The 13141-nt window shown below is 34.8% G+C and overlaps 1 protein-coding gene across 1 annotated transcript in view; it reads left to right on the top strand.

Annotated features, from left to right (window-relative positions):
• Positions 1-2483: 2483 nt before the first annotated feature.
• LOC117325218 overlaps positions 2484-13141 on the top strand; it is a 78578-nt gene continuing 67920 nt past the window's right edge. Inside the window, exon 1 of the mRNA XM_033881307.1 lies at positions 2484-2686. The gene's annotated coding sequence lies outside the window, so the exon portion shown is untranslated. The remainder of the gene's footprint in view (positions 2687-13141) is intronic.

Here is a 13141-nt window from a genome sequence, read left to right on the forward strand (position 1 = left end):
ATTGGGACCGCCACGTCACCTCACTACGGCAGTAACACTAGTGACTCGGACCGCCACGTCACCTCACTACGGCAGTAACACTAATGTTAATAATATTAATATTTAGCATTCAAACGTTCCGGATCAAGTCCCGCGGTAACGCCACGTTACCTCACTACGGCAGTAACACTAATGATTCGGACCGCCACGTTACCTGACACATAGTCATACTACACGGACAAAATATATCACAGTCATACTTCATGAACAAAATATATCATACAGTCATAATATACGGACAAAATATATCACACAGTCATACTACACGGACAAAATATATCATAAGTCATACTACATGGACAAAATATATCATACAGTTATACTACACGGACAAAATACATCACACAGTCATACTACACGGACAAAATATATCATAAGTCATACTACATGGACAAAATATATCACAGTCATACTACACGGACAAAATACATCACACAGTCATACTACACGGACAAAATATATCATAAGTCATACTACATGGACATAATATATCACAGTCATACTACACGGACAAAATATATCATACAGTTATACTACACGGACAAAATACATCACACATTCATACTACACGGACAAAATATATCATAAGTCATACTACATGGACAAAATATATCACAGTCATACTACACGGACAAAATACATCACACATTCATACTGCGCGGACAAAATATATCATAAGTCATACTACATGGACAAAATATATCACAGTCATACTACACGGACAAAATACATCACACAGTCATACTACACGGACAAAATATATCATAAGTCATACTACATGGACAACATATATCACAGTCATACTACACGGACAAAATACATCACACAGTCATACTACACGGACAAAATATATCATAAGTTATACTACATGGACAAAATATATCACAGTCATGCTACACGGACAAAATATATCATACAGTTATACTACACGGACAAAATTTATCACAGTCATACTACGCTGACAACATATATCACAGTCATACGACACGGACAAAATATATCACCGTCATACTACACGGACAAAATATATCACAGTCATACTACACGGACAAAATATATCACAGTCATACTACACGGACAAAATATATCACAGTCATACTACACGGACAAAAAATATATCACACAGTCATACTACACTGACAAAATATATCACAGTCATACTACATGGACAAAATATATCAAACAGTCATATTTCACGGAAGAAATAGTTCATGCAGTCGTACTACAGGTACAAACCATACATGCAATTATAACACTCAAATGATCGGGTAAAATACAGGAGTAAATATCAACGTTGGAGAATATATACCACTTTGATGGTACAGCTGTTTACAGGAGATAGGTATACACAATACAATAATGAATCAACATGAATGTGGGTTTAAAAGATTACAACTGATGGTAATGTAATGAATGACGTATTATTTTCTGTTTAACCATCACAGATGAATACTTTATTAAACAAATGCATAATTCAACGAATTGTACTGTAATCATTGACCGGAATATCAAATAAAACGTTATGTAATGTATGGAAATCAATGGTTCTGTAGCATAAGTCCTTCTCGTGTATAACATGCATGTACCAAATAAAGAATGACACTTCAATAACCTGATTACTCAAGGTAGTTGTTATGAATGTAAACCAGAAGATTTTCTGGCAGCCATTCTCCTGTGTTACGATGTGACATGGACGATTTGTCACTATAGTACTTGTGATGTGTACCGATGTAGCCCGGTTTCTATGACAATGCTCTATTCATCTGCGGAAATGTCGTCTACGATGGCTTTCGCGCGGATATTGCCAATGAGTTACACAGGAAACTGCAATGATCGTCTTTGAAACGTAAAACGTTAGAGTACAAAAATAATCAGTTAAAGTCAGAATCTCAAAGAGACTATTAGTGTACATCTCTGTTATAGACTTTTTATTCTGCGTATCAGAAAGATCGCAAAAGATTTATAATTAGGTGTTACCACACTGCAATTTTCTAAACATAATTTAGCAATTTTGTTGTTTTTGTACAATAAAAATAAACATTCGTTAACTTGTCTACATACCTGTGACTGTACATCAATATATTTGCAAAGATGCCTGTTTTTAAATCAGGGTTTAATGCCACTGTGGCATCAATCACATTTAAACTTTTAATCTGAACCGCAAGTTAAATCAATCAAAAGTATGTTTCTGAAATTTAAATCTTAAAGAATCATGAACAATTCTATATCGTCAGTGTAAAACATGACGACTTTGTTGTCTCACGAATTAGTATGCCTGATTTAATGTCACCTGTTTGTTAGGTGTTCTGGAGTGAGTGTCCCTTATCATCTGTCTATCATCCATCTTTTCTTCTAAAGATGACAGTTAAGACATTGCCCTATGACTGACAGACAACATTTGATCTCGTTGACAAACCAGAGAGAGAATCTCCGTATTCCTTGTCATATCTCTTCAGCTTACCTTCAGGACGGCCGTAGATCGATCGTGTGTTGGAACATATAGCCCTCGACGTTACATAGTGGTCCAGCACCGATCGCTACCACAACAGCGCCTGTAATATACGTGTTTTTAAAACTTCTGTGCTCACAGGAAAGTTTAAATTTTTATTTTTTTCCCTGAAAATCGTCGGAACCCTTTTGATTTGAGGTGAGTACATGTACACCGACGATGTATAATGCATGCTCCCATACACCTTTATAGGTATTAATTACTCTTTTGGAAGACATAAACAAAGTTTTATTATGTTTTATTTGTACCTTGCATGCCACAGTGTGTAAATAAGGTAGACTTGATTGTGTTTTTATCTACAGTAGTTACGTGGTATCTGGTATCTAAATAAGGGCTGACACACCTTTCTCGTCTCGTCCTACTCTGATCTATTTAACTACACCCGCCTCTTCACAACTTCGCCAATTAGTTTGTGATGAGTGGTTGTTATGTCTTGCCGTGGTGATTTAGTATTTATATTTTTATATAATACTTCATTTTATCAAGTGTTTCTCTATATCTGTACATCAAAAATGTAAGGCTGGGTTTAAGAAAGTGTGATCCGGCAACAGAAAACTACCGCAATGAACTGAATGAAACACAGTAACCACTAGTTCGTTTCTAAACTAGGTAACTGAAAAGTCATAGAATGTACGATATTCAAGCGAAAATCATGTGTCAAGTTTTCAGAGAAATGACTCTTAAGGCTATTGCATGAATTTAAAAAGATATCTTACGTCGTTTTGTTTTCAATCTCATAATCGTTATTAAGGAAATATTTGCGATCGTTTCTCGCCAAATCATTATTGTATCGATTATAACTACCTGCCAATTATCAACGTACGAAAAACGCACTTTTTGCGTAATATTGAAGATAAAGAAAGTTTAATACTTTTTTCACATTATGCAGTTATATCAATATAATCAGACGATGTTTTTGTGTATAAAGAAGAGTCTATGCGTTTAACTCGCAATAACATAGTCGCTTGTTGTAAAACTAAAATGATGCATTTACTGAAAATTATTCTGAAAGTATATCCATTTTAATGCATTGTACATAGCAGAATGAATATTATATGTTCAGTCTTGATAAAAGTAAATGGGAAATAATCGCAATATGTGGGAATGGTCGTAAGATTGGTAATCAATGTCATCACAAGCATGTGTAGTGCCTGGATTCGACATTTAAATGATGACGACGCCGAAAACATTTTCAATATTCAAAACAATTTTTCATCTTTAGCGATAAAGGTTTTCCATTTCTATGAACTTGGCCACTGGTATAGTAACCAGAATCTACGTTGTGTAAAAAGTGATATGATTTTGAGTTTGAAATAATGTACATGGTAACATTCAAAACAATCAGAAACTGAGAAAACTACCTATACACCATCTATGTTATTGTTTAAAGTGACACATCGCATCAGTTTTACGTTGTTCTGCTCTGTCGCCAAGAAAAATTGACGTCGGTGATATCTGAATACGATTTTATTGATAAATACATCTCCTTTAAGTACAGTTTTACAGATTCTATAAAAAGGAAAGCCTCGGATCAAGTTAAAAGGTATGAGACACAGGCTAGATACCGTTAAAGGTGTCAGAATATATAGAGAATTATTAATAGTATGCGGTTAAGTATCCATTAATCTTGCTAATAATGTAATAACTCATTTTGTTGATATTGCTTTAACTCATGATTGTAACGTAATGTGCATTAAGATGTTTACTTATTTGCCCAAGATATACTTAGAAAATACTGGACGTTTTCCTATTTGCCACAGACATACTGTAAAAATACTGGACATTTTCCTATTTACCCCTGATATACTGTTAAAATACTGGACTTGTTCTTATTTACCCCTGACATACTGTGAAAATACTGCACATTTTCCTATTTACCCCTGACATACTGTTAAAATACTGGACGTTTCCTTATTTGCCACAGCCATACTGACAAGTCCAAAGAATCAAACTTACTCAGAGTGACACTTTGGCCCATATCATCACCTATGAATAATCGTTTCCTAAAAGACAGAAAGAACATTTCATTTATCTTTTAATTAAGTAGTCACACCTGGGTGTATGATGAATAATGATAGCTTTCCTAATAGAAACCCTTAGTAGTATTAGCGAATTCTGAAGTTATATATTGGTTATATATTATATAAATAAATACATATATGTAACAGCCAACTAACTCAAGCTTAGGAAAATAACATTGCTGAAAACTTAGCACATGGTATTGCTCTTCAACTTCCTTTTCCCGTCTCCCACGCTTATCACTTTAACTTTTGTCACCGTGTTAACCGCTATTTGACCAATAATTGTCTTATTGTCAGTTCATAATTTATCAATCTCGTACTAATAAAACTGTAACCGTCATAGCTAAGTGTGTACAAATTCGGCATGTCATTTATAAATCGCATAACATACACAATTATTGCCTTACATATACCACCCCGTGCTGCCCGACAAATATATGACTTCACTTCAGTTAGTCGTTCACTGATGACAACCAGACACACTAAACATTGACAGAAATATACAAAATGTATTGTATGCTTAATGTTAAAATCCTGGAATCAGAGGGAGTCATTATTACAGTACCTTCGAGTTACAATTACAACTTCTTTATTAATATAACTTCTTTTAAACTAAAGTGAATTTATTTCTCAAATAAAACGCATTCTTGAAATATCAAAATATGTTTTGTAAACCTAAAGATTTTGCCACAATTTTCAATGGATACCTCTGAATCAATATAACAACAATTAGGATAAATATATGATTACTTGTATTTAGGAACAACCATATGAAACATTTGATTGTTTGATTGTCAATATTGTGGATTGGCATGCAAAACTGGTGTTCCTTGTGACAGTATACCGATCTAAGCCCCGAGAGACCGGAAACACAGTTGATCATGTCGTGGGAGGAAATCGGGTACGAGAGCCACTCCTGCCATTTACAGAGGCAGTCACGTTTATCAAAGTCTGTCGACTTTATGAGCTCGAAGTCAGTTCGTAATCCCGGACACTTATGTGACTTAGCTTACTAGAGCATATACTGTATGTGATCATAATGGAACACCATTGAAGTCACTGCAAATGTTCTATCTTTCCCATTTAAGAGTATTGTAATTCTAATAATGCAGAAAACACTACGACTCACAGAAAGGTCCATACAACCCACGACTATTATGCCAAACCTTCCATATTTGTCTACAACGTTGACCATGTCTTATATATTGTTAACTGTGTACCATCGAATCACTCAAACTGTTGAGTGACCAGTGTTAGTCGAAATTTGATCTTCTTTTGTACCATATGTAACATTTGAAGTGAGATATGAGTTTAATTAGATTGTGGAATTAACTCTAAGACAATTGAAACAATGTTTCACCTTTAAATACTTCATTGTTAATCTGCTCTGGGTTTGAGTCTTCATTATTCCGGGTTTCCACATGGCTACGATGTCTACAGTCTTCACAATATGATTAAACCGTTATTCTCCAAAAAGAGGTAAGCTGGACATTAAATCTGAAGTCAACCGGACATCCTACCCTCAATGCCTCGTAAGTAAACTGGACATTCAATCTGTAATCAACTGGACATGGTATGCTCAACGTCTTGTAAACTGGACTTTTACTCTGAAGTCAACCGGACATCTATCCCCAATGCCAAGTACACTTGATATTGAATCTGAAATCAACCGGGCATCGTATTCAAAATGCCTAGTAAACTAGATATTGAATCAGAAATCAACCGGGTATTGTATCCCCAATGCCTAGTAAATTAGATATTGAATCTGAAGTCAACGGAACATCGTATCTTCAATGCCTTATAAACTGGGCATTTAATCTGAATTAAACCGGACACTGTGGTTTCAATGCCTTGTAAACTGGACATTGAGTCTGAAGTCAAACGGACATCGTAGCCCCAATACCTTGTAAACTAGGCATTATATCTGAAGTCAAACGGACATCGTATCCCAAATGCAATGTAAACGGAAATTGAATCTGAAGTCGACCAGACATCACAGCTTCAATCCCTTGTAAATCGAAAATTCTTTTCAAAAAATTAACGTTGCATAAGATTTATGCTATTCTTATGTTCGGACTTAGTATATCGCTCTGTTTGTAGACATACGATGGTATTGATTCCTTCAATTCCGCTGGGTTTTTTTAATTATGCTTTATCAGATATGTGATGCAAGCAAGCTAAAAGTGTTTATGTATATATTAAATAAATATAACAATAATTAATCTTTTTAAAATAAAGTAAATGACAAGTGATTGGATCCGTTAAAATTAAAGTGTTTGTTATAAATCAGTGTTTGAATTAACATTGTCAGTGATTGTCCAATAAAATTGTTTAACATAAATTTCGTCAATAACATTATGCGGCAAATTATTCCGACTGTCTATTTGTTACTCGAAACTGAATCCGACGGTTTTCGAGTAAGTAGGTTTAATCGTTGTAGCCTCTCAGGACGTGTAGTTTTTGAGACCCTATACAAGGTCCATGGCTTTCCGCTTGCCATTTTCTATAAAACCAATATCTTAGATTTTGAAGGGGCTCTGTACACCCGAAGCATATTCAAAATTATACCAAAAATTATAACAAGTGCCTCAAATAGTAGTTTAAACACTTTGTTCATCTTAATATGTAATTGTCACTCCAAGTTGGATATGTGTCATGACATTTCCAATGTTTTTATAGATACTATATGTTCCAGGTTTTGTTCGTCTGCTGCTCCTTTCATGAAGCATATCTTTTTTGGATTTGATGGAAGAACCGTGCTTTTGATTGGATGGAATTTTACTAACCATTTTTCTGATCTCTGTTGAAGCTTATATAAATCATTTATATCGTCCGGCAATAGTGGAGACTGCAATTCTGGAATTTCGGGTTTATCATTTATATATACTACAAATACAATCGGGCCAAGTACGCTTCTTTATGGGATGCCAGTGTTCATTGGCTACATGTATGTTTTCGATTATTCGAAATTGAAAATTACTCGCTAACATTAATTATTTGAATAGTTTGAATCCATGTATCTACTGGGTTGCTTAAGCCGTATCGTTTAAGTGTTTGCTTAGTAGTTACCGATGTGGTATTTTATCAACAAACTTTTAAGGAGTCCATGTACACGACATCTAGGTGTCCTCCTTTGCTTTGTTTGTAATTCCCAGCTATTCTGCCAATACCAACAGTGATTGTAAAAAAAAAATTGTATTTATTGAGCGGTTTGGTTTGTGCCATCTTGTCATCTTACCAAACACAAGCATTAGAGTGATTCCATGTAGCGGTGCCATGTTCGATGTTTTATGTTAATTGACTCTTTTACTGGTGAATTGCTTTTAGTAGTATTCTGCTGGCCGTGATATTTATAAAAAGGAATGAGCCCACTTAAACTGTCTTTGATTAGATGAGCAAACGTACTACATGTATATATTTCCTCTACATACCCTGGTAAGATTCCTGTCCAGTCAAATAGCATATCTTTTCTCATACAGTTGTAAGGTAAGCCCATTTATGGTATTTTAGGCAAGGTGCCAGTCTGTTAGTACCATGGTGTTAATTTTATAGTCAGTTCCACTTTTTCTTACCCTCGTGTATCATTGTATAGTCAGTTTCACTATTTCTTACCCTCGTGTATCATTGTATAGTCAGTTTCACTATTTCTTTCCCTGGTGTATCATTGTATACTCAGTTTCACTTTTTCTTAACCTGGTGTATCATTGTATAGTCGGTTCCACTTTTTCTTACGCTGGTGTATCATTGTATAGCCAGTTCCACTTTGTCGTCCTACCCTGGTGTATCATTGTATAGTCAGTTCCACTTATTCTTGGCCTAGGATATCATTGTATAATCAGTTCCACTTTTTCATATTCTGGTGTATCATTGTATAGTCAGTTCCATTATTTCTTACCCTGGTGTATCATTGTATAGTCAGTTCCACTTTTACTTACCCTAGTGTATCATTGTATAGCCAGTTCCACTTTGTCTTACCCTGGTGTATCATTGTATAGTCAGTTCCACTATTTCTTACCCTGGTGTATTTTTGTATAGTCAGTTCTACTATTTCTTACCCTGGTGTATCATTGTATAGTCAGTTCCACTTTGTCTTACCCTGGTGTATCATTGTATAGTCAGTTCCACTATTTCTTACCCTGGTGCATTTTTTTATAGTCAGTTCCACTATTTCTTACCTTGGTGTATCACTATATAGTCAGTTCTACTTTGTCTTACCCTGGTGTATCATTGTATAGTCAGTTCCACTATTTCTTACCCTGGTGTATTTTTGTATAGTCAGTTCCACTATTTATTGCCCTCGTATATCATTTTAAGACATAACTGACCATTCTTTTCACTTTAAAAAAACTCATTTCACTTTGAAAGCTCGTTTAGACCCCATGGTCACATTCATTAACATATTATGTTTACTGAAAAGAAATATCAAGAATTAAGCCACCTGGTTTCTGAAAGACAATTGAGACTTATTCGAAATTTCCAACATCCACAGTCAAGTGCAATGTTTAAATGTGAAAAATGAAAGTAATGGTGCTACCGCAAAAGTTCGTTGCTCAGCATAAGAATTTGTCATTGTACCTTCTGGTTTGGCGATACCTCATTAACAACTTTTATTGTAGAACAGTTCCATGGAACGGTGGGGTATGTGTCTCGTTAAGTATTCTCTAATGAGCATCAAAAATAATGATAATGAATTGTTTTGATAAACAGCAAGATTGGCACTCGTAAAGTGTCTTGAACTCAGTGTGACAAATAAATTTAGTTCAGAGCTGTGAAGAATACAAACGAAGCAATTCTCCAGAAAGTATTGATTCTGTAATAATGCATTACTCAATATTTTCTGTTACTGATCGATTTATTATGTTTTTCATACAGAATAGATGGTACAAAGTGTATAAGGTGGGCAAAGCCATTTAAAATATATGTAGCAATAAACACTTGCATAATATAAAGCAGATGTAAACTAAAATAATTATAAACATAATAACTAAGCTATGGTTTTAATTTATATGTTATCTGCGGAAATGAAAATGTGTATTCCAAATCGATGCGTATCACTTGGTAGCAAACGACTTTTTCTTCAGACAAATTTCACCCATGAGGCTTGATATAATGATGTTTATACTCTATGAGCACGGTGAGGGGTATGCCTGGTTATGGTAGTATATCGAGTACTTTGAGGACACAACTAGATTATATGATTTAAATAAACAATAAGGATAACGGTGGTTGGTGTTAATTACTTTATTTCTGAGCAATATTAGAGTAATTGGTGTCTGTAAGGGAATTATAATAAAATGTATAAGTAATAACTTTGCTATCAACCTTGTAAATTATTTTGAATAGATAACGGGTCTGACACTCCATCATACAGCTGTTAAGTCTCGCTAGTGATGGTAGCAGTTCACTGTCATGCTTTCTCCAACGCAAGACATTCCACACACATCAAATCATAGCCATTGCATTTACAAGAAAACGCCACAACAGTTGCATTAAGATGGTTTACGAACAAGTTTTTCAGCATGTTCCCGTAGTGTTTCTCTATAAAACCATTGTTCTTCTAGACACGTGGTAACTGGCATTGAAGGCTACGTCAACATGAAGGCAAGATGCACTTTCCGAGTAGATTAAATCCATTAGTTCCATCATAGTTTAAGAATCTAAAAAAAACTGAAAACAAAACAAAAGTCTTTGTTTCTCAACATTGATGCCTACCCAATAGTTAATGATCTTTGTTATTGCTACGTGAACTCGGCTATGTCTACAGATAAAGTGCATGTATCAAATCAATTGGTATTTCCTTAAACAGGATTAGAGACAAGATGAAATACAACAAAGATAAAATTGCACAAATTCCTGTTTCCTTACTTTTAGATATATGCATGGTGTTTTTCACTAGCTTAAAACAAACGTTGACCATGACGATCTCATCATACCTTATATTCATTGCAATTAAGTACACTCCATATTTTCCACACTCCATATTTACTGTCAACAGTCAACATTATATCAACATAATATTATGTTATGCTCGGTATTTCCTTAGGGTCAACCATCACTAGAACGCCCACTACTAAGAAATGCAAAAAACACCGAACTATCAAAAACGTTAAAAGGTAGCATTCAAAAAATCACTTAGTAATAGAATACCGGTAACATATGGGTTTGTTTTTCATAAATCATTTTTGTTGTTGAAATGATGCTTTTGAAAACGGCCGTGTACATTTCCTTTTTGAAACAAGAGGTTATTTTCGGAAAGCATGGTACATGATAGTACTTATTTTTTTTTAATTATTTTTTTATTTTCAAAAGCATTTGATGACAAAAACATATACATGTTATATCCACTCACATACAAGTATACAATTCATTCCATTATTATTACCTTCCTTCATCAAAATCATCATCTTTCTCATTTATCGTCTATTATTTGTTTAATATTAACCAGAGCGTATCATCATCATCAACATTCATCATCATCACAATCCTCATTTTCATCATCATCATCATCATCATCATCATCATCATCATCATCACCACAATCATTCATCATAATCATCATAATTATTGTCTCATCATCATCATCATCATCATCATCGCAATCTTTCATCATAATCATCATAATCTTTTTCTCATCCTTGTCATCATCAACATCATCACAAGTTCTCATAAGTCATGATAAAATAAATTTAAAAAAAACAAACAAACATAAACAAACATATGATGTTTGTGGAGTAAGGAACATATGGACTGCCATGAGTATTTCTGCAAAGCAGATTAACATGTATAACTTCCACACACAACCACACATACCCGCACACAACCTAAACACTCATAACTCATTCACCTCACAAGCACATAACACGCACATACACCCTCACTACATAGACATTACAACCAGACACACATACAATGTACATTAAAGGGAAAGAGACATATATCTAATATATCCATTCAAATAAAGTGATCAACTGAGAGAGAGAGAGAGAGAGAGAGAGAGAGAGAGAGAGAGAGAGAGAGACACATTTACTTACCAGGTATATTCTGTAAGTGTTAGATGAATAAATAAAAAATAGAAAAACTAAATAAACAGTTAAAGCCAAATGTCGAGACTTGGGGTTAGCGTGTATAGTAGGGAAAACAAAATTTATTGTAAGATAAACTACATTTCCAGGATAGGTTTCCATTTTCTCCATTTACTTTCAAACTTCCTTCTCATGTAGATGTTTTTACTATAGTTTATAAAGCTTTGAACAATGAAGTGGTCTTTAATAACATTAGATGATAGTACTTATAGTAAAGCACATTTGTAAATAACATGTGAAAGGTAACATGATATATACAGAAAATGTTATACAGAAAGTGTTATGAAAGATATTAAGTACTGTTACTTAGCTTAGTTTTACGGCTAGACCCCATAATTCGAGAGATTTTGAAGCCATTTCATTTTGAGATGGCGAGGTCTAGGTACACGCTGCATTATCCGTACATTGTATAACATAATACCGGATCACAGATCTTCATTCAAAGAAGTGAGATAGTGCGAGTGAAGGTCTCGACTGTGTAACGGGTATTGAATTTTGTTTGAGTGAAAATTCTTAATCAAATAATCATCTGAAGACAAAAAGAAAAGGCCTATTGAACGGAAATGATAAAATAGAAGCGATGCATACAATCTTCGAAACAAAGAGGACATCCCATAAACCAAGAACAAAGATACATTACAAGTTTCAAATTAGTGACAAATTTATTTAAATGTGGAAAACATAAACCTCTGACTGAGATAAGTCAACTCAGCTCATCAAAAGAATTATTACAATGAGATGTTCAATGTGTTCTATTGGGAGGAATAAGAGATATAGTACATGTGACGATCAGGTTATGTTATTCTCAAATAACGTTTTTGCCTTTTCACACTTGCATCATTCGGCAGTTTCCAATGTGCTTTAGATTTGAATACTAGTCAGGCAAACATAAAGCATTTCCAGGCGAGAGGAAACTGAAATATGGCGACAAATATAATGAGGTCTAGGTGAGCGTGACTCGGTACAGGTGAGAGTAATTAGATCCAGGTGAGTGTGGCTAGGTCCGTGTGAGCGTATTCGGTCCAGATGAGCATGACTCGATCCAGGGCAGCATAACTAGGTCCAGGCAAGTGTGACTAGGTCCAGGTCCGCGTGACTGGGCAAGGGCAGCATAACTAGGTCCAGGCAAGTGTGACTAGGTCCAGGTCCGCGTAACTGGGCAAGGTCAGCGTGACTAGGTCCAGGGCAGCGTGACTTGACCAAGGGCAGCGTGACTAGGTCCAGTCTATCATACTGATTTATATAGTTGTACAGTTTCAGTATTTGGTATTATTTACTAATTATTTAAGTTGGTCAGAGGTTACATCGTACATGTACGGGGCTGTTTGATATGTTGTGAGCCTTATATTGAGAGAATTGAATTTTGATGGACATACTGTATAAATTAACAACATAATCCCCTTCAGTATCCTCAATGCCACTTTTATAGAAAGACATCCACTGTATGTATGACGTAACCATCTGACTGAACATGGGTGCATGAAATGGAT

This window comes from Pecten maximus, chromosome 4 (genome assembly GCF_902652985.1).
Source record: "Pecten maximus chromosome 4, xPecMax1.1, whole genome shotgun sequence".
Classification (NCBI taxonomy): Eukaryota; Metazoa; Mollusca; class Bivalvia; order Pectinida; family Pectinidae; genus Pecten; species Pecten maximus.